General features: G+C 44.1%; 1 protein-coding gene across 3 annotated transcripts in view; it reads left to right on the top strand.

Annotated features, from left to right (window-relative positions):
* Window positions 1-22,261, top strand: part of PAK1 (p21 (RAC1) activated kinase 1) — a 108,144-nt gene that overhangs the window by 16,131 nt on the left and 69,752 nt on the right. For 2 of the 3 annotated variants that reach the window (XM_058186546.1, XM_058186544.1), the window contains exon 1: window positions 3,503-3,649. The exons of the other annotated variant lie outside the window; for it this stretch is intronic. The gene's annotated coding sequence lies outside the window, so the exon portion shown is untranslated. Of the gene's footprint in view, window positions 1-3,502; window positions 3,650-22,261 lie in introns of those variants that run through there. 3 annotated transcript variants of the gene reach the window in all.

Below are 22,261 nucleotides of genomic sequence, written 5' to 3'. Positions count from 1 at the left end.
GGGAGAGAGGGAGGGAAGTTACAGGAACATAAATGCCAACTGATGGTTTAGGAAACACATTTTCAAGCAACAAGGATGATATGAGAGCGCATCCAATTATTCAGAGAAGTGGCAGGATCCTGTTTATTGCTCGAGCCCAGCTAGACATTCATCTTGTCTGTTGGAGATCCTTTAATTTGGATTCTTGTAGCAAAGGGTCGCTGTGCTGATTAGCCTCATTATCTTACTGTGATTCTCTTCTAGGACTGAATGGCTGACAGGAGAATGTGATATATGCATATCTTTATATACCATTTTGTCTCTCTTTCCAAGTTAATCGTCCACTGGCTAAAAGTCACAGAATTAATAAATAATATAAACTCAGGTGTGTGTAATGTTGTGGGTGCTCCAACACTGGAGGTTTTTAAAAAGAGACTGGAGAACCATTTATCTGAAATTGTATAAGGTCTCCTGTTTGAACAGGGGGTAGAATAGAATAGAATAGAATAGAATAGAATAGAATAGAATAGAATAGAATAGAATAGAATAGATTTTTTTTTTAATTTTTATTGGCCAAGTGTGATTGGACACACAAGGAATTTGTCTTGGTGCATATGCTCTCAGTGTACATAAAAGAAAAGATACGTTCATCAAGGTACAACATTTACAACACAACTGATGGTCAATATATCAATATAAATCATAAGGATTGCCAGCAACAAGTTATAGTCATACAGTCATAAATGGAAAGAGATTGGTGATGGGAACTATGAGAAGATTAATAGTAGAGCAGATTCAGTAAATAGTTTGACAGTGTTGAAGGAATTATTTGTTTAGCAGAGTGATGGCCTTCGGGAAAAAACTGTTCTTGTGTCTAGTTGTTCTGGTGTGCAGTGCTCTATAGCGTCGTTTTGAGGGTAGGAGTTGAAACAGTTTATGTCCTGGATGTGAGGGATCTGCAAATATTTTCACGGCCCTCTTCTTGATTCGTGCAGTATACAGGTCCTCCATGGAAGGCAGGTTGTTAGCAATTATTTTTTCTGCAGTTCTAATTATCCTCTGAAGTCTGTGTTTTTCTTGTTGGGTTGCAGAACCGAACCAGACAGTTATAGAGGTGCAAATGACAGACTCAATAATTCCTCTGTAGAATTGGATCAGCAGCTCCTTGGGCAGTTTGAGCTTACTGAGTTGGCGCAGAAAGAACATTCTTTGTTGTCCTTTTTTAATGATGTTTTTGATGTTAGCTGTCCATTTGAGATCTTGCGATATGATAGAACCTAGAAATTTGAAGGTTTCTACTGTTGATACTGTGTTGTCAAGTATTGTGAGAGGTGGAAGTATGGAAGGGTTTTTCCTAAAGTCTACCACCATTTCTACGGTTTTGAGTACTTCAGTTCCAGATTGTTTTGGTTGCACCACAAGGCTAGTCGTTCGACCTCTCGTCTATATGCGGATTCGTCATTGTCTCGAATGAGACCAATCACTGTTGTGTCATCTGCGAACTTCAGTAGCTTAACAGATGGATCATTGGAGATGCAGTCATTGGTATACAGAGAGAAGAGAAGTGGGGAGAGCACACAGCCTTGGGGGGGCCCTGTGCTAATTGTACAGGTATTTGATGTGATCTTGCTTAGCTTCACCTGCTGCTTCCTGTTTGTTAGGAAGCTTGTGATCCACTTACAAGCCTGTTCCGGTACCTGTAGCTGGTTTAGCTTAGTTAGGAGAATGTCTGGAATGATGGTATTGAATGCTGAACTAAAGTCTACAAAAAGGACCCTTGCATAGGTCTTTGGAGACTCAAGATGTTGTAGGATGTAGTGCAGAGGGTTGGACTAGAAGACCTCAAAGATCCCTTCCAACTCGATTATTCTATTCTATTCTATTCTATTCTATTCTATTCTATTCTATTCTACTCTACTCTACTCTACTCTATTCAATAGTCCTTGAGTTATGACCACAATTGAGTTCAAAATTTCTGTTGCTAAGTAAAACACTGTTAAGTGAATTTTGACCCATTTTACAACCTTTCTTGCCACCGTTGTTAGTTGCACGGTTGTTAAGTGAATCTGGCTTCCCCATTGACTTTGCTTGTCAGAAGGTCATAAAAGGGGATCACGTGACCCAGGACACTGCAACTGTCATAAATATGAGTCAGTTGTCAAGCATCTCTTCTCTTCCATTGTTTCCTGTTGTTCTGTTCTATTCTATTCCATTTCATTTTCTATTCTGTTCTATTCTATTCTATTTTTTTTCTATTCCACTCTATATATTATTCTATTCTATATTCTATTCTATTCAATTCTATATTCTACATGCTATTCTATTCTATTCTATTCTATTATCTCTATTTTCTATTCTATATATTCTATTCTTTTCTTTTCTTTTCTATTCTTATGCCATCCATTATTCTATTCTATTCTATTCTATTCTATTCTATTCATTCTTTTCTTTTCTTTTCTATTCATTCTTTTCTATTCTATTCCTATTCTATTACCTATTACCTATTACCTAACAAATAATTCCCTCAACACTCTCAGACTATTTACTGAATCTGCACTACTATTAATCTTCTCATCGTTCCCATCGCCAATCTCTTTCCACTTATGACTGTATGACTATAACTTGTTGCTGGCAATCCTTATGATTTATATTGATATATTGACCATCAATTGTGTTGTAAATGTTGTACCTTGATGAACGTATCTTTTCTTTTATGTACACTGAGAGCAAATGCACCAAGACAAATTCCTTGTGTGTCCAATCACACTTGGCCAATAAAATTCTATTCTATTCTATTCTATTCTATTCTATTCTATTCTATTCTATTCTATTCTATTCTATTCTATTCTATTCTATTCTATTCCTATTATTTATTCTATTCTATTCTATTCCTATATTCTATTCTATTCTACTCTACTCTATTCTATTCCTATTATTTATTCTATTCTATTCTATTCATTCTTTTCTTTTCTATTCTATTCATTCTTTTCTATTCTATTCCTATTCTATTCCTGTTACCTATTACCTATTCTATTCTATTCTATTCTATTTTATTCTATTCTATTGTATTCTATTCTATTCTATTCTATTCTATTCTATTCCTATTATTTATTCTATTCTATTCTATTCTATTCTATTCTATTCTATTCCTGACTCCTGATTCCTGATTCCATCCCACCCCATCCCTCCACCAACCACCACAAAGCCTCCAACTTTCCCGCCCTCCCCTCCTCTGCCTTTCGAGCCTGCCTCGCCCCTTCCCTCCCTCCCTCCCTCCCTCCCGAAGGTGGGGCTGCTGAACCCCCCCCACTCCCCCTCCCCCTCCTCCTCCTCCCCCTCCCCCCTCTGGGCCAAACCCTTTATATTCCGAGCAGCGGGGAGGTGGGGCAAGCCGTTTGCGGGACATGCCCGGCAGCCAATGGCAGCGGCGGTCCGAGCGGCCGAGGAGGCGGGCCCTGGCGAGGTCCGCGGGTGGGCAAAGGTAAGAGGCAGCCGGCGCGCCAGTCGCCGCTTAGCCGCCTTGCAGGACGGAGCTCCGCGGCGCAGCGCAGCAGCAGCAGAAGACGGGGGCGCGTCTAGTCCGGCCGGCCTGGGCGAGGAGAAGAAGGAGAAGGAGGACTGGCCGGGTTCGGGCAAAGCTGGCAGCCGGGAGGTGAAGCCCGGGAGCCCGGTGAGTCTTGCGGGGGAGAGGAAAGCAAGTTTCTCCCGGCTGGGCGTGGAGGGAGGCGGGCAAGGCAAGGCAAGGCTGGCTCGCTTCTGCTCCGGGCTCGCGATGCCCAGCTTGGGTAGGTAGGGCGAAGGTTCGGGCTCGCTTCCCACCGGGCAAGCTGCGATCCCGGGCAAGCAAGCAAGCGGGCGAACGGACGGCCGCATCGCTGGGGAAACAATGCCCGGGTGGACGGACGGACCGACGGACGGCCGCCCCGATCGCGCTTGGGGCGTCCTTGCCCAGCCCTGCCCAGCCCAGCCCTTCCCTGCCGCGCGGCCGGGCTGGTTCATTCATTCGCCGCTCGGCTAACAAAGGCTCTTCGCTGCTGCTGCTGCTGCCTTCCTTACCCAGCCCCGAGGCGAGGCAGACGGGCTGGGAGTGGGAAGCGCGCAGCCTCCCTTGCCTTGCCCAGCCCTGCCCTTGGGGAGCTGTTCCTGGAGGTCCGGCTCCAAAGGAGCCCCGTGGAGGTTTGGATCTGCTGGACAACGACCCTGTAAGGGAGGCTGGGGAGAGAGAGAGAGAGAGAAACAGAGAGAGGCAGAGAGAAAGACACAGAGAGAGAGAGAAACAGAGAGAGAGAGAAACAGAGAGAGAGAGAGAGAAATGGGGGAGAGAGACATAGAAAGAGAAAGCTAGAGAGAGAGACAGAGGGAGAGAGAAACAGAGAGAGACAGAGACAGAGAGACAGAATGAGAGAGAAAGAGAGAAGCATAGAGAGAGAGAAACAGAGGGAGACAGAGAGAAAGAGAGACACACACAGAGAGAGAAACAGAGAGAGACAGAGAGAAAGAGACATAGAGAGAGAGAAAGAGAGAAGCATAGAGAGAGAGAAACAGAGGGAGACAGAGAGAGAGACAGAGAGAAAGAGAGACATACAGAGAGAAAGCGAGCGAGCAAGAGAGACAGAGGGAGAGAGACAGAAAGAGAAAGCTAGAGAGAGAAACAGAGGGGGAGAGAGAGAGAGAAAGAGAGAGAAACAGAAAGAGAGAAAGAGAGAGACGGACAGAGAGAGAGAGACAGACAGACAGAGGGAGCGAGACAGAGAGAAACAGAGAGAAAGAGAGAGAAACAGAAAGAGAGAGAAAGAGAGAGATGGACAGAGAGACAGAGACAGGGAGAGACAGAGAAAGAGAAAGCTAGAGAGAGAGACAGAGAGAGAAAGAGAAAGAAACAGAAAGAGATAGAGAGAAAGAGAGAGACGGACAGAGAGAGAGAGAGAGACAGAGGGAGAGAGACAGAGAGAAAGAGAGAGAAACAGAAAGAGAGATAGAGAAAGAGAGATGGACAGAGAGAGAGAGAGAGAGGGAGAGAAACAGAGAGAAACAAAGAGAGAGAAAGAGAGAGATGGACGGAGAGAGAGATGGACAGAGGGAGAGAGACAGAGGAGAGAGACAGAGAGAGAAACAGAGAGACAGAGAAAGAGAGAGACGGACAGAGAGAGAGAAAGACAGAGGGAGAGGGAGAGAGACAGACAGACAAAGAGAGAGAGAGAAAAGAGAGTTTTTTTCTAAGTCACCCATCAAGTTCTCTACTGGGTCGGGGTGTGATGGGCAGTGCAGGAATCCCGGTTGAGAAATCTGTTCCGCTGACTCTTCTTCTCTTCTTAACCCATTTAAACCAGGGTGATTAGAAGGCCAGGGTTTAATGAACTGGATTAGTTTTAACCAGGGTTAATATATTTCTGCTGGCCTTGGGGATTTCCTTCCCCCAACTCAGACTGTTTGGTTTAGTAGTTGATGGTGCGAAAGATTGTGTAATTTCTCTTCCCCCCCCCATTTCGAGAGAAGCTGTCCCTTAAATCTTAAAAATTTTCCATGGTTGGCTGGATAGAGCAGGATTGGACAGCAAAAAAGTGAGGTTTTTTTGGAGTGAGATGGGCAGTGAATAAATTAAATTAAACGATTAGATTAAGGTACACAATTAGATTAAATTAAAGAATTCAATGAAATAAATGATTAAATTAAACGAAATGATTAACAAAGTTGGAAGGGACCTTGTAGGTCATCTAGTCCAACCCCTCTCCCACCCAAGCAAGAGATTAAATTAATTTTTTTTTATTTTTTTTAATTTATTTATTTATTTATTTATTTATTTATTTATTTATTTATTTAATTATTTATTTAATTAATTAATTAATTTATATACCGCCCTTCTCCCGAAGGACTCAGGGCGGTTTACAGCCAAATAAAAACAGATTACACAAAAATTAAAAGCATTTTAAAAATCTCATTCAATTAAGCTGAAACCATTTAAAACTATAATTAAACCCATAATAAACCCATGTTAAAAAATTACATTAAGCCAGCCCTGCACGATAAAATAAGAAGGTTAAATTAAATAATTGAATTAAATTAATCAATAGACGTGATGTGGTGAGTTTTGGGTTTGCCAAAGCTTGCCTTATTCAGGTTTGCCCAAATATATTTTAGCACATTTGGTCATTAATAAAAGCTTAGATAGATGGATTGATGGGCATGGACAGGATTATACATCGTATTAACCCGGTTCGGTTAAATTATGGTTTCGGTTTAGCCACACGCAAGACATTCCTCCACACAATTCATTTCCAAGCCACAGTGCTGAATTTCATAGTAGCCCGCCTTTCCCCAAATAATTTATCGGAGAGTTTTGCCTAAAATAGCTCTTGTGCGTGTTTCTCGAGCGAACCCAAATTCTGAAGAATTGCATTTCGTAAATGCAACTTTATGCATTTTCCGGTGTTTTGTTTATGCTTGGGAACTTTAAATTAAATTCCGAATATAATAAATCCTTTAGCAGGGGCTGATGATAGCGAAAAAAGCCTTTAACCATTGCGGTGCTTACAAAACGATAAATGCCATATTAATAATAATATCATCATTATCATATATTTTAGGAGGATACTGGGTTGATACCTAGGACGCTGGCAGCAACCATTAGCATGTGACACGTTTTTAAATGGTCAGTTGACTGAGTTTCGTGTTTCATGAATAAGAGAGCTAATACCTTGATGAACGTATCTTTTCTTTTATGTACACTGAGAGCATATGCACCAAGACAAATTCCTTGTGTGTCCAATCACACTTGGCCAATAAAATTCTATTCTATTCTATTCTATTCTATTCTATTCTAATAATAATATTAATTATAGTAATTAATAATAATTAAAGTACTTAGTTGATATCTAGGACGCTGGCAGCAACCTGTACCAACCATTAGCACCAGTCAATGGTATTTGTGATGCATTTTTGAATGTTCAGTTGACTGAGTGTCATATTTAATGAATAAAGTAAATATAATAATAATGATATGATACGAAATGCTGGATTTCGTATCACAGATCACTAGTCGAACAAGTCCTAAACGCTTGGGAAGTGTTCGACTAGTGATCTGTGATAGGAAATCCAGCATAGTTATCTCGTTTGCTGTGTGTACTGTCATTTTGTGTAAATACTACTACTACTACTACTGCTACTACTGCTACTACTACTACTACTACTGATAATAATAATAATGATGCTGGGGGCAAACCACATCAACCATCAGCGCCAGCCAATAATATTTGTGACATTTTAAATGTTCCGTTGACTGAGTTTTATGTGTAATGAATTTAAAGTTTATAATAATAATGGTCATAATAATAGTAAAAAATAAATAAATAAAAAAATTCTCCTGTAAAGAGTCTCCACTGATTTAATGCCCCTGCCCAGAAGAGATCAATGGAAATTATAGTGGTTTTCAACCTCAGCAACTTTCAGATTTGCAGAATTCAGCTCTCAGAATTCCCTGAGGAATTCTGGGAATTGAAGTCCACATGTCTTAAAACTTGCTGAGGTTGAGAAAAACTGGTCTGTTCCGTCAGGTTGGGGGGGGTCAAAGGTCAAAGATCGACAGAGGCTCTAACCCTCTTGTACTTTAAACCTCTCTCTCTTTTTTTTTTTTGCTGCAAACTCCTCGAAGCCCAGGAAAGATACAGCTTTTCATAATCCTAATTATGGCAAAATTTATGGCATCTTCCCCTCAATTACTCTGATAACATCAAGGGCCAGCATTGCAATGTAGTAAGTCCTTGACTTACGACCATTCCTTTAGTGACTGTTCGGAGTTACAACAGCACTGTAAAACCTATGTATTGTACCCTATTGTAGCCTATGACTATCATTAAGTGTTGTAAGTGTTGTACCTTGATGAAGGTATCTTTTCTTTTATGTACCCTGAGAGCATATGCACCAAGACAAATTCCTTGTGTGTCCAATCACACTTGGCCAATAAAAAATTCTATTCTATTCTATTCTATTCTATTCCATTCCATTCCATTCCATTCCATTCCATTCCATTCCATTCCATTCCATTCCATTCCATTAATACTATTCTATTCTATTCTATTCTATTCTGTTCTGTTCTGTTCTGTTCTATTCTATTCTATTCTATTCTATTCTATTTTATGACTATCATTAAGTGTTGTACCTTGATGAAGGTATCTTTTCTTTTATGTACCCTGAGAGCATCTGCACCAAGACAAATTCCTTGTGTGTCCAGTCACACTTGGCCAATACAATTTTTTTATTCTATTCTATTCTAAAAGTGACTTATGACTGGTCTTCACACTTACGACAATCAAAATTCAGATGCATGGTAAGTGGCTCATATTTATGACGGTCGCAGTGTCCCGGGGGTGGGTTGGTCACCCGATCCCCTTTTGCGACCTTCTGACAAGCAAAGTCCATGGGGAAGCCAGATTTACTTAACAACCGGGCTACTAACTTAACAACTGCAGTGATTCGCTTAACAACGGTGGCAAGAAGGGTCGTAAAATGGGGCAAAAGTCACTGAACAGCTGTCTCGCTTAGCAACATAAATATTGGATTCAATTGTGGTCATAGGTACAACTTTACCTGTACAGGTAGGTCAGAATTTATGATTGTAATTGAGCCCAGAATTATGGCCGTAAGTCTTACCTGTTGGAAATTTTGGGCTGAGTTGCAGTCATAAGTAGAGAACTACCTGTAATACATTAACGGAATCTGGCTGTCCCGTCCCCCCCGGTTGTCTTTGCTTGTCCGAAGGTCGCAAAAGGGGATCCTTTGACCCCGGGATACTGCAACGGTCATAAATATGAGTCAGTTGTCCATTGTCCAAATTTTTGATGCTGCAGCGGTTATAAGTGTGAAAAAATGGTCATAAGTCAATTTCCCCCCCCCCCCCCGGTGCTGTTTTAACAGCAAACGGTCACTAAACAAACGGTTGTAAATCCGGGACCATTTGGGGTACATGATTGCCCTTGGTTGTTGGGAAAGAAATCAATGCATCGTGGTTTGTGGTTCGCAAACTCTTATGTGGCATGCGTCGAACCCACAAGCTGGTTAATCTTTGGGCAAGTGGGATTTTTTAAATAAATAAAATAAATGCAGAGCTCAGCTATTTTAAATGCTTGGTGGAAGGAAAACTTTATATTGCTCCCTGTTTAACGACGTGGGTGGCTTGCAATCAAAAGTTGATCCTCTTCCAGATGTGTGGAATTCAGCTCTCAGAATTCCCTGAGGAATTCTGGGAATTGAAGTCCACACGTCTTAAAACTTGCTGAGGTTGAGAAAAACTGGTCTGTTCCGTCAGGTTGGGGGGGGGTCAAAGGTCAAAGATCGACAGAGGCTCTAACCCACTTGTACTTTAAACCTCTTTTTTTTGCTGCAAACTCCTCTTACTTTAAGCCCAGGAAAGATACAGCTTTTCATAATCCTAATTATGCCAAAATTTATGGCATCTTCCCCTCAATTACTCTGATAACATCAAGGGCCAGCATTGCAATGTAGTAAGTCCTTGACTTACGACCATTCCTTTATGACTGTTCGGAGTTACAACAGCACTGTAAAACCTATGTATTGTGCCCTATTGTAGCCTATGACTATCATTAAGTGTTGTAAGTGTTGTACCTTGATGAAGGTATCTTTTCTTTTATGTACCCTGAGAGCATCTGCACCAAGACAAATTCCTTGTGTGTCCAGTCACACTTGGCCAATAAAAAATTCTATTCTATTCTATTCTATTCCATTCCATTCCATTCCATTCCATTCCATTCCATATTCTATTCTATTCTATTCTACTCCATTAATACTATTCTATTCTATTCTATTCTAGTCCGTTCTGTTCTGTTCTGTTCTATTCTATTCTATTCTATTCTATTCTATTTTATGACTATCATTAAGTGTTGTACCTTGATGAAGGTATCTTTTCTTTTATGTACACTGAGAGCATCTGCACCAAGACAAATTCCTTGTGTGTCCAATCACACTTGGCCAATAAATTTTTTTATTCTATTCTATTCTAAAAGTGACTTATGACTGGTCTTCACACTTACGACAATCAAAATTCAGATGCATGGTAAGTGGCTCATATTTATGACGGTCGCAGCGTCCCGGGGGTGGGTTGGTCACCCGATCCCCTTTTGCGATCTTCTGACAAGCAAAGTCCATGGGGAAACCAGATTTACTTAACAACCGTGCTACTAACTTAACAACTGCAGTGATTCGCTTAACAACGGTGGCAAGAAGGGTCGTAAAATGGGGCAAAAGTCACTGAACAGCTGTCTCGCTCAGCAACATAAATATTGGATTCAATTGTGGACATAGGTACAACTTTACCTGTACAGGTAGGTCAGAATTTATGATTGTAATTGAGCCCAGAATTATGGCCGTAAGTCTTACCAGTTGGAAATTTTGGGCTGAGTTGCAGTCATAAGTAGAGAACTACCTGTAATACATTAACGGAATCTGGCTCTCCCCCCCCCCCCCCCCCCGGTTGTCTTTGCTCGTCCGAAGGTCGCAAAAGGGGATCCCTTGACCCCGGGATACTGCAACGGTCATAAATATGAGTCAGTTGCCCATTGTCCAAATTTTTGATGCTGCAGCAGTTATAAGTGTGAAAAAATGGTCATAAGTCAATTTCCCCCCCCCCCCCGGTGCTGTTTTAACAGCAAACGGTCACTAAACAACCGTTGTAAATCCGGGACCATTTGGGGTACATGATTGCCCTTGGTTGTTGGGAAAGAAATCAATGCATCGTGGTTTGTGGTTCGCAAACTCTTATGTGGCATGCGTCGAACCCACAAGCTGGTTAATCTTTGGGCAAGTGGGATTTTTTAAATAAAAATAAAAATAAATGCAGAGCTCAGCTATTTTTAAATGCTTGGTGGAAGGAAAACTTTATATTGCTCCCTGTTTAACGACGTGGGTGGCTTGCAATCAAAAGTTGATCCTCTTCCAGATGTGTGGACTTCAACTCCCAGAATTCTTGGCAGCCTCTCTGCTGTTTCTGCGGGAAGGTGGCTGGTGTGTGAATGGCTGAAATGTGGTTTGCTGCCGCCTGTTTTTTTTTTAGCCTGGCTTGCTGGTCGTCTTCCGATTCAAATAGCAGCCAAGAGTGGCCCCGCTTGGCTTTCATCAGATCGGACCAATTCAGCCAGGGGAGCGTCAAAAATCTCTTCCTTCAAATTCCTCTGCAAATCCAAGGAAAATCTGGCAAATTTTGGTTTGCTGGCTGAGAAGGTTCCCTATTTAAAGCATTGCTTAGAATTCATTGAGATTTATTGGTTAGGCTAAAATGAACCCTCACTTTAAATCGGGGGTGGGAGTGGGAGGTGTCCAGCCGTGGCAACTTTAAGATCTGTGGACTTCAACTACCAGAATTCCCAAGCCAGCCATACTGCTTCCTTCCTTCCTTCCTCTTTCTCCTTCCTTCCTTCCTTCCTTCCTTCCTTCCTTCCTTCCTTCCTTCCTCTTTCTCCTTCCTTCCTTCCTCCTTCCTCTCCTTCCTCCTCCCTCCCTCCTCCTCCCTCCTTCCTCCTTCCTTCCTCTTCTCTCTTCCTCCTCCTTCCTCTCTCTTCCTTCCTTCCTTCCTCTCTCTCCTTCCTTCCTCTTTCTCCTCCTTCCTTCCTCTCTTCCTCCCTCCTCCTTCCTCTTCCTCTCCTTTCTCCTCCCTCCTTCTTCCTTCCTTCCTCCTTCCTTCCTTCCTTCCTTCCTTCCTTCTTCTTCCTCTTTCTCCTCCCTCCTTCCTTCCTTCTTCCTCCTCCTCCTCCTTCCTTCCTTCCTTCCTTCCTCTTTCTCCTTCCTTCCTTCCTCCTTCCTTTACTTTCTCCTTCCTTCTTCCTCCCTTCCTCCCTCCTTCCTTCCTCCTTCCTTCCTCTTTCTCTCTTTCCTTCCTCCCTCCTTCCTCTCTCCTTCCTTCCTTCCTTCCTCTCTCCTTCCTTCCTCTTTCTCTTCCTTCTTCCTCTCTTCCTCCTCCCTCCTTCCTCTTCCTCTCCTTCCTTCCTCCTCCCTCCTTCCTTCCTCTGTATCTACTCCTCCTCCTCCTTCCTTCCTTCCTTCCTTCCTTCCTTCCTTCCTTCTTCTTCCTCTTTCTCTCCTCCTCCTCCTCCTCCTTCCTTCCTCTGTATCTCCTCCTCCCTCCTCCTTCCTTCCTTCCTTCCTCTTTCTCCTTCCTTCTTCCTCCTTCCTCTTCCTTCCTCTCTTCCTCCTTCCTCTCCTCCTTCCTCCTCCTCCTTCCTCCCTCCTTCCTTCCTTCCTTCTTCCCTCCCTTTCTCCTCCTTCCTTCCTCCTCCTCCTTCCTTCCTCTTTCTTTTCTTCTTCTTCCTTCCTTCCTTCTTTCCTCCTCCTCCTTCTTCCTTCCTTCCTTCCTTCCTTCTTCTTTCTTCTTCTCCTCCTCCTCCTCCTCCTTCTTCCTTCCTTCCTCCTTCCTCTTCCTCCCTCCTTCCTTCCTCCTCCTTCCTCCTCTCTCCTTCCTTCCTTCTTTCTTCCTTCCTCCTCCCTCCTCCCTCCTTCTTCCTTCCTTCCTCTTCCTTCCTTCCTTCCTCTCTCTCCTTCCTTCTTCCTCTCTCCTCCTCCCTCCTTCCTCTCCTTCCTCTTTCTCCTTCCTCCTCCCTCCTTCCTTCCTCTGTATCTACTCCTCCTCCTCCTTCCTTCCTTCCTTCCTTCCTTCCTTCCTTCCTTCTTTCTTCCCTCTTTCTCTCCTCCCTCCCTCCTTCCTTCCTCTGTATCTCCTCCCTCCCTCCTCCCTCCTTCCTTCCTTCCTCTTTCTCCTTCCTTCTTCCTCCTTCCTCTTTCCTTCCTCTCTTCCTCCTTCCTCTCCTCCCTTCCTCCTCCCTCCTTCCTCCCTCCTTCCTTCCTTCCTTCCTCCCTCCTTCCTCTCTCCTTCCTTCCTTCCTCCCTCCCTCCTTCCTTCCTCTTTCTCTCCTTCCTCTTCCTCTCCTTCCTTCCTTCCTCCTCCCTCCTTCTTCCTTCCTTTCCTTCCTTCCTTCTTTCTTTCTTCTTTCTCTCCTCCCTCCCTCCCTCCCTCCTTCTTCCTTCCTTCCTACCTTCCTTCTTTCCTCTTTCTCTCCTTCCTTCCTCCCTTCCTCCCTCTTTCCTTCCTTCTTCTTTATCTCCTCCCTCCTTCCTTCCTTCCTTCCTCCTTCCCTCTTTATCTCCTTCCTTCTTTCCTCCTTTCTTCCCTCCCTTCTTCCTTCCTTCCTCTTTGTCTCCTCCCTCCCTCCTTTCTTTCTTCCTTCCTTTCTTCCTTCCTTCCTTCCTTCCTCTTTCCCTCTTTCTCTCCTTCCTCCCTCCCATCCTTCCATTCCCCAGGGGAATTCTGGGAGTTGAAGTCCACAGGTCTTAAGGTTGCCTTGGTTGGACACTCCCCTTCCCCCCTGAGTCTTCTCCACTAGGAAGACGGTTTGCAGTTATAAAAAAATGGACCTGGAAAATACACTGGCAGATTCACACAACACGCCAAACCCGGGTTTAACCAGAGATCATTGCTTTGCTTGCCTATTTTGCCATGTTCAAACAAATCAACCAGTGGTGGTATTCAGGCGGTTCGTACCGGTTCGAGAGAGCCGGTAGCGGAAATCGCAGGTGAGCCCGGCCACCTGCCCCAGCTCTATGCCGTACTATTTAGGCACGTTTTCGAGACCGTGCGCATGCGTGGGAGGCATGCTCATTTGGCGAACCGGTGGTAAGAATATTGGAAACCCGCTGCCGAAATCAACCATATAATGGTATCCTTTGACGTCTCGCTTCTCGTTGCGTGCCAACCACCTAACCCATCCGAGCTGAGATCAGCTGTCTTAGTTCCCCCACCCGCTCAGAGAGTCTTGCTTCCATATCTTGGAGAACTTTTGCTCGGAGCCCCCTCATCCTCCATGGGAACCAGTGAACCCACCTTTTTAAAAAGTCTTCCAGCTTTGTGGCCATCAGTGGGTCTTCTGCCGTTGAGATCTCACATTCCTTCCAGAGCAGGGATCTCTAACTTTGGCAGCTTTAAGACTGGAGAACTTCAACTCCCAGAAGTTGAATTCTGGGTGTTTGAAGTTCTCCTGGCTTAAAGTTGCCAAGGTTGGAGACCCCTGTTCCAGAGGTTTTTCTGGGCTTCAAATGCTGCCACAGTTTTCTGAATGAATTGTGGTGTTCTCCAGATTTTTTGGAAGGCCCATCTGTCTTGGTGGGTGGCTGGTGGCTCTGGTTAGGATCGAGGAATCCTGACAGGCAACGAGTTGGGTTTTTTCATTGATGCCTCCTAACGAGAACCATGTGTGACGTCCCAAGCAAGCAAGCTGCATTCGTTTATTTTCTCTTCCCTTCTTTTTCCCTCCCTGCTTAAGCTTCCCCTCTCAATTCCACAAACTGGTTTTTTTTTTTCCATCGAAGGAGGACCAGAATGCTGAAATGTTAGTTTTCATATTCGTGAGTTGAGCATCCCTGATTGCTTGAATTTTATTAATTAATCCTCTCGCGGACCGTTTGAAATACAGGTTGTCCTCGGCTGAACGACCGCAAGTGACTCCAATATTCCATTGAGCCAATGATGGAATTCAGCCGGTTCTGTCCGGTTCGGGTGAAACACTAGCGGCGGCTGTGGGAGGCTCTGGCCAGGGGTGAAATGCTCCCAGTTCGGACCGGAGTGGCCGATCTAGTAGTAATGGCGGTGGGTGGTTCGGAGAACTGGTAGAAAAAATCCCTGCCCCCCCCCCCCCGCCCATGCCCACTCAATTGCCCGCTTGCCGCTTCTTTCCGGCTCACTCGCTTTTCCCGCCCGAATGGTAGGAAGAGGTTGTAACAAAATGCTTTTAAAAGGTTAAAAAAAGTGTTCTGTCCCCCCTCGCCTCCGTCCAAATGATGGCTTAATTAGCCGGCACTATCAGCTCTGGCAGCAAACTAGCGAGCGTCTGCCAAGTGACTCTGTTATCTCCCTTGATGCTGATGAGTCACCCAGGAACAAACAGTACTTCAGCTCTTAGTCAAGCAGTTGATTTGCCTGCTACGAAGAGGCATAGCAGCCCTCGCTGGTTTTATATCCTGTGTGGTGTGGCTCCGTGACTCAGCACTTCCTAGGCCTGCCCCACCCCTGCTTCTGTTGTTCCCGCCTCTCCTGCCTACGAAACCTAGGGTCCAGCCAGGCCTGATTGCCATCAGCTGGGTCTAGAGGCGTGGCCTGGAGGGGGGGAGAGTCAGGGGATGGAGGCCTCGTTATCTCTTCCACCTGGCCTGCCTCTGGCTCCTGGAGCTGAGCCAGGGAAGCCGGTGCTCCCAAGGTAAGTCCTGACGGCCCTTCCCCCTCACTTTCTGAGTCACTTTCTGGCAGGAAGCCCGGCTCGGGGTGGGGTGGGGTGCAGACACAACAAAAAGGCTTTGACAATCACCGCTGAGTCACGCAATCATCAGAGCCTTTTTTTTTTACTTTTAAAATCATTTCGGACGAATGTAAAAAAAAATGCTTTTAAAAGTTAAAAAAAATTGTGCGCCACAGCTGATCACGCCCCCCCCGCACTGTTCTACTTACTGCATGCCTTCTTTTGGCGTGCACTGCGCACATGCACCTTGCATTTTGGTGCATGGTGCGCACTGCGCATGCAAGTATGCAGTGTGCATTTGGCACGCAGCGCGCATGCGCGGCCAGCGAACCTGTACTAAACCGGTTCGGATTTCACCACTGGCTCCGCCCACTCGCGTTCTGTTTTTTACCCTCTGCACATTTGCGGAAGGCTCTGCGCATTCACGGAGTTGGCGCAAGCACGCACACATTCACATTTGCAAACCGGTTATGAAGGTAAGTGAATACCACCCCTGAATTAGAATAGAATAGAATAGAATAGAATTTTTATTGGCCAAGTGTAATTGGACACACAAGGAATTTGTCTTGGTGCATAGGCTCTCAGTGTACATAAAAGAAAAGATACGTTCATCAAGGTACAACATTTACAACACAATTGATGGTCAATATATCAATATAAATCATAAGGATTGCCAGCAACAAGTTATAGTCATAAAGTGGAAAGAGATTGGTGATGGGAACTATGAAACGATTAATAGTAGTGCAGATTCAGTAAATAGTCTGACAGTGTTGAGGGAATTATTTGTTTAGCAGAGTGATGGCGTTTAGGAAGAAACTGTTCTTGTGTCTAGTTGTTCTGGTGTGCAGTGCTCTATAGCGTCGTTTTGAGGGTAGGAGTTGAAACAGTTTATGTCCTGGATGCGAGGGGTCTGTAAATATTTTCACGGCCCTCTTCTTGATTCGTGCAGTATACAGGTCCTCAATGGAAGGCAAGTTGGTAGCAATTATTTTTTCTGCAGTTCTAATGATCCTCTGAAGTCTGTGTTTTTCTTGTTGGGTTGCAGAACCGAACCAGACAGTTATAGAGGTGCAAATGACAGACTCAATAATTCCTCTGTATTGCAATATTGAGCCCACTATTCCTGTTGCTAAGTGAGACAGTTGAGACATTTTACGACGTTCCTTGCCACCGTTGTTCAGTGAATCGGTGCAGTTGTTAAAGTTAGTAACACCGTGTTTTTTTTTGTTTTGTTTTACATTTATACCCCGCCCTTCTCCGAAGACTCAGGGCGGCTTACAGTGTGTAAGGCAATAGTCTCATTCTATTTTGTATATTTTTTTACAAAGTCAACTTATTGCGCCCCCAACAATCTGGGTCCTCATTTTACCTACCTTATAAAGGATGGAAGGCTGAGTCAACCTTGGGCCGGGCTCGAACCTGCAGTAATTGCAGGCTTTGTGTTCTTAATAACAGGCCTTACCAGCCTGCGCCATTCACCGGCCCTGTTAGGTGAGTCCTGCTTCCCCATGCTTGTCAGGTCACAAAAGGAGATCGCATTACACACACACACCTCCCGTGATGCTACAACCGTCGTAAATACGAGTCAGTTGCCAAGCGCCTGAATTTTGATCACGCGATCGTGGAGATGCCGCAGCGGTCGTAAAGTGTGAAAAACTTGAGTGAACGGTCACTAAATGAAGTCAGGTCACAAAAGGAGATCACGTGACCCCTCCCCCCCCCCCGAGACGCTGCAACCGTCATAAATACGAGTCAGTTGCCAAGCATCTGATTAAGTAATTTTAAATGGGGTTTTAGTTTTTATTATTACTTAGTTTTTAATTTTGGCCTCTATTTATATAAATTTTAGTTTTGTTTTTAGAATAGAATTTTTTTTTTAGAATAGAATTTTATTGGCCAAGTGTGATTGGACACACAAGGAATTTGTCTTGGTGCATACGCTCTCAGTGTAGATAAAAGAAAAGATACCTTCATCAAGGTACAACATTTACAACACAATTGATGGTCAATATATCAATATAAATCACAAGGATTGCCAGCAACAAAGTTATAGTCACACAGTCATAAGTGGAAAGAGATGGGTGATGGGAACGATGAGAAGATTAATAGTAGAGCAGATTCAGTAAATAGTCTGACAGTGTTGAGGGAATTATTTGTTTAGCAGAGTGATGGCCTTCGGGAAAAAACTGTCCTTGTGTCTAGTTGTTCTAGTGTGCAGTGCTCTATAGCGTCGTTTTGAGGGTAGGAGTTGAAACAGTTTATGTCCAGGATGCGAGGGGTCTGTAAATATTTTCACGGCCCTCTTCTTGATTCGTGCAGTATACAGGTCCTCAATGGAAGGCAGGTTGGTAGCAATTATGTTTTCTGCAGTTATTGTATCTTTTAAACTGGCTGTTTACCGCCCTGAGTCCTTCGGGAGAAGGGCGGTATACAAATGCAATTAATAAATAAATAATAAAATAAATAAGCATCTGAATTTTGATTATGTGATCATGGGGCTACTGCAATGGTCGTAAATCTGAAGACCGGTCATAAGTTTCTTTTTTCAGTGGTGTTGTAGCTTTGAATCATCACTTTAAAAAAAGCTGTAAATCAAGGATTACCTACATCTAAAGGTAATCTGCTTGGCAACTGACTCACATTTATGACCGTTGCAGTGTCATAACGTAACACACTTAACAACTGTGGCAAGGAAAATCATAAAATGGGGCAAAAGTCACTTAACAAATGTCTCACTTAGCAGCATAAATTCTGGGCTCACTTGTCATAAGTCGAGGACTACCTGTAATGCAGCGTTGTTATTGTTTTTCTAGGCTGCCCAGTGGAATGGCTACTTTGATTTTCAATAATAATAATAATAATAATAATAATAATAATAATAATAATAATAATAATAATAATAATAATAATAATAATAGCAAAATAGTTTCAACCCGCTTTAAAATCAAATCAGGTTGACAAACAAGGACTTAAATTGTCTTTTTCACACAAATAATTGGAATTAGTTGTGTGAAAGAAAAAAAAAACCTGGCAAACAAAGGGAGACAATAAATTCTTACAGCTTTATCTCCAAAGTGAGCACTTATCCTGTTACGAAAGACAAATTGCACAAGTTGTGCGAATGGCTGCAGGCGTCCTGGTTGTGAGGCATGCTCAGCGCATCACACAATTGTGGCTGTAACTTTCCGGTTGGTCTCTCTTTAGCACAGGGTTTCTTAACATTGGCAACTTTTAAGTCGGGTGGACTTCAAGTCCCAGAATTTTCCCGGTGGCACGGATGGACTTCAACTCCCAGAATCCCCCAGGAAGCGGTTGGAGTCCTAACTCCTTAAAGCAGGCCGGCTGGGGGAATTCTGGGAATTGAAGTCCATCCATTTTCCCCCTGTGAAGGATATATATTTGTATACTGGTTTTTCGGCGGCTGTTGTTCTTTTTAACTGTTGTGAGTTGTCCAGAGTCACTTAGAGATGAATAAATTGCATAAATGAATGGGTGGAGAGAAACTCAAATGATATCTAAGGGGCTTCTCTTATTTTCTCAGCCGAGGCCTCCCTCGCAGGGTTATTGAGAGGACAAAATTAAGGGAGCCTGCTTGGGACCTTGGGAAAAAAAGACAATATAATCAATAAATAACGTCTAATGAGATGCCCAGTTCTTCTTCGCGTCCCAGAAGTACATAGGTGAACATCGCTCTAGTTTTAACTTTAATATCTCTCCCTGAAAGAGCGTTGAGAAATGAGGGGTGGGTACCAATTTTATACAAAGGAAATCATCCATCTTTTGAAATCTTTACCAAAGTCGATTCATCCCAATAAGCACATGTGAATTTCTGTTTTTTAGCAGAGCAACACCGGTCACCTCTTCTGATGGGGAGATTTATTTCCTTCCTTCCTTCCTTCCTTCCTTCCTTCCTTCCTTCCTTCCTTCCTTCCTTCCTTCCTTCCTCCGTCCCTCTTCTTTCCCTTCCTTCCCTCTCTGCCTCCTTCCCCTTTTCTCTTCCTTCCCTCTCCCTCCTTTCCTTCCCTTCATCCTTCCCTTTTTCTTCCTTCCTTCCTTCACTCCCTCTCTCCCTCTTCTTTTCCTTCCTTCCTTCCCCCTTCCTTCCTTACTTTCTCCCTCCCTCCCTCTTCTTTCCCTTCCTTTCTTCCCTCTCTGCTTCCTTCCCCTTTTCTCTTCCTTCCCTCTGTCCCTCCTCTTCTCTTCCTTCCTTTCTTCCCTCTCTACCTCCTTCCCCTTTTCTCTTCCTCCCCTTTCCCTCCTTTCCTTCCCTTTTTCTTCCTTCCTTCCTTCTCCCTCCCTCTTCTTTCCCTTCCTTTCTTCCCTCTCTACCTCCTTCCCCTTTTCTCTTCCTTCACTCTCTCCATTTCTCTTCTTTTCCTTCCTTCCTCCCTTCCTCCCTCCCTCTCCTCCCCTCCCGTCTCCTCCCCTCCCCTCCCCTTCCTATATATTACACTTTATGAACTGAAAACGATACAACAAGGCTGCCTTTGTGGGTGGAAATACGCAAGACACAATTTTCACTCCGGGTGACTGTTTGAATTTCCTCCCCTTGTGGTATCCCCCATAACGAACCGCTGACGCCAAGCGGGTTTAGGTTGGCAGAGCTGAGAAACTGCAAGGAGTGCTGTTCATTTGCCTAATTTCCTAATTTAACAACATGGTTGAAATTCAACACAAGCCAGGAGTAGGAGGGGGAGGAAGAAGGAAGGAAGGAAGGAAGAAAAAGGGAAGGATGGAGAGAAGGAAAGAAAGGAGGGACAGAGGGAAGGAAGAGAAAAGGGGAAGGAGGCAGAGAGGGAAGGAAGGAATGGAAAGAAGAGGGAGGGAGTGAAGGAAGGAAGAAAAAAGGAAGGATGGAGAGAAGGAAAGAAAGGAGGGACAGAGGGAAGGAAGAGAAAAGGGGAAGGAGGCAGAGAGGGAAGGAAGGAAGGGAAAGAAGAAGGAGGGAGGGAGTGAAGGAAGGAAGGAAGAAAAAAGGAAGGATGGAGGGAAGGAAGGAAAGGAGGGACAGAGGGAAGGAAGAGAAAAGGGGAAGGAGGCAGAGAGAGAAGGAAGGAAGGGAAAGAACAGGGAGGGAGGGAGTAAAGGAAGGAAGGAAGAAAAAGGGAAGGATGAAGGGAAGGAAAGGAGGGAGAGGGAAGGAAGAGAAAAGGGGAAGGAGGCAGAGAGGGAAGGAAGGAAAGAACAGGAGGAGGGAAGGAAGAGAAAGGAAAAGGAAATAAAGAAGGAGGGAAGGATGGAAGAGAAAAGGAGGGAAGGAAGGAAGGAAGGAGAGAAGAGGAGGAAGGAGGGAAGGAAGGAAGACAAAGGGAAGGAAATAAGGAAGGGAGAGAAGAGGAGGAGGAAGGAAGGAAGGAGGAAGGAAGGAAGGAAGGAGAGAAGAAGGAAGGAGGAAGGAAGGAAGAGAAGAGGAGGAAGGAAGGAAGGAAGGAAGAAGGAAGGGGAAGGAAGGGAGAGAAGAGGGAGGGAGAGGGGAGGGAAGGAAGGAAGAGAAAAGGGGAAGGAAGGAAGGGAGAGAAGAGGGAGGGAAGAAAGGAAGAAGGAAGGGAGAGAAAGGAGGAAGGAGGGAAGAAAGGAAGAAGGAAGGGAGAGAAAGGAGGAAGGAGGGAGGGAAGGAAGGAAAGAAAGGAAGAAAGAAATTAAGGCAGTTCTGCTTTTTTGCGCTACGAAGGAGCTAAAATAATTGCATCCAAATTGCTGCGCAAGCAGTTTGGATGTTAAGGAGACCATTGATGAAAATCTGGGCTTCTTTTTCCTCTCGTCTCCCGTATTAATTAATTTTCTGCTTACCGGGTTTTCCAACGGCAGCCGTGATCCTAAATTGAATCTGATAATTTGGTCCGGAGGTGGCTGCCCCCCATCCCCATGGGTTCGGGCAGGAGGCAGAAAAGCATCTGTCTGGCATGCTTTCATTTGCCCTCCCTCTGTTGAGAAGGGGGTGGGGTGGGCTGGATGGCCTCTAGGGACCTTGAAGGCTATGAAGGATCCCAGTCACGTGGCTTGGCTGGTAAGCTGCTGTAGTCTTATTGTTGCTCACTTCTGTTACGGCACTAAGAAAATGATTTTTTCAATGGGAATTTTATGAAAATCTAGAGAGGCAATAATTTTTTATTAAGCCAGTTGATTTTGTGTTTGTTTGTGTGTGTGAGAGAGAGAGAGAGAAAGAGAGAGAGAGAGAGAGAGAGTGAAAGGAAATGCTTTGGCATCTCAAGACCCCTTCATCAGTTTTAATAAAAAATAATTTAGTAAGGACCACTTTGGTCTAGGAGTTAAGAGCCCAGATTACAATATGGGACACGGTGAGTTCTAGTTCCACTTTAGGCATGAAAGGCAGCTGGGTGAATTTGGGGCAATCACCAGGAGACAGTGAGTTCTAGTCCTGCTTTAGGCAGGAAAGCCGGCTGGGTGAGGTTGGGCCAATCACCAGGAGACGGTGAGTTCTAGTCCCGCCTTAGGCAAGAAAGCCGGCTGGGTGACTTTGGGCCAATCACCAGGAGACGGTGAGTTCTAGTCCCGCCTTAGGCATGAAAGCTGGCTGGGTGACGTTGGGCCAATCACCAGGAGACGGTGAGTTCTAGTCCTACTGGAGTCATGAAAGCCAGACGTGTTATACAACTGTGTTACTAATTTAACAGTTGCAGTGATTCACTTAACAACTGTGGCATGACAAATTGTAAAATGGGGCAGAGCATACTTAACAGAAATTTTGAGCTCAATTATGGTAGTACATTGAGGGCTATTACCTGTATTTGTCACTGTGAGATATATATATAGAATAGAATAGAATAGAATTTTTATTAAGCCAGTTGATTTTGTGTTTGTTTGTGTGTGTGAGAGAGAGAGAGAGAGAGAGAGAGAGAGAGAAAGGAAATGCTTTGGCATCTCAAGAGCCCTTCATCAGTTTTAATAAAAAATAATTTAGTAAGGACCACTTTGGTCTAGGAGTTAAGAGCCCAGATTACAATATGGGACACGGTGAGTTCTAGTTCCACTTT

Source organism: Ahaetulla prasina, chromosome 5 (assembly GCF_028640845.1).
Source record: "Ahaetulla prasina isolate Xishuangbanna chromosome 5, ASM2864084v1, whole genome shotgun sequence".
Taxonomy (NCBI): domain Eukaryota; kingdom Metazoa; phylum Chordata; class Lepidosauria; order Squamata; family Colubridae; genus Ahaetulla; species Ahaetulla prasina.
This window is presented reverse-complemented; position numbering and strand designations above follow the sequence as displayed.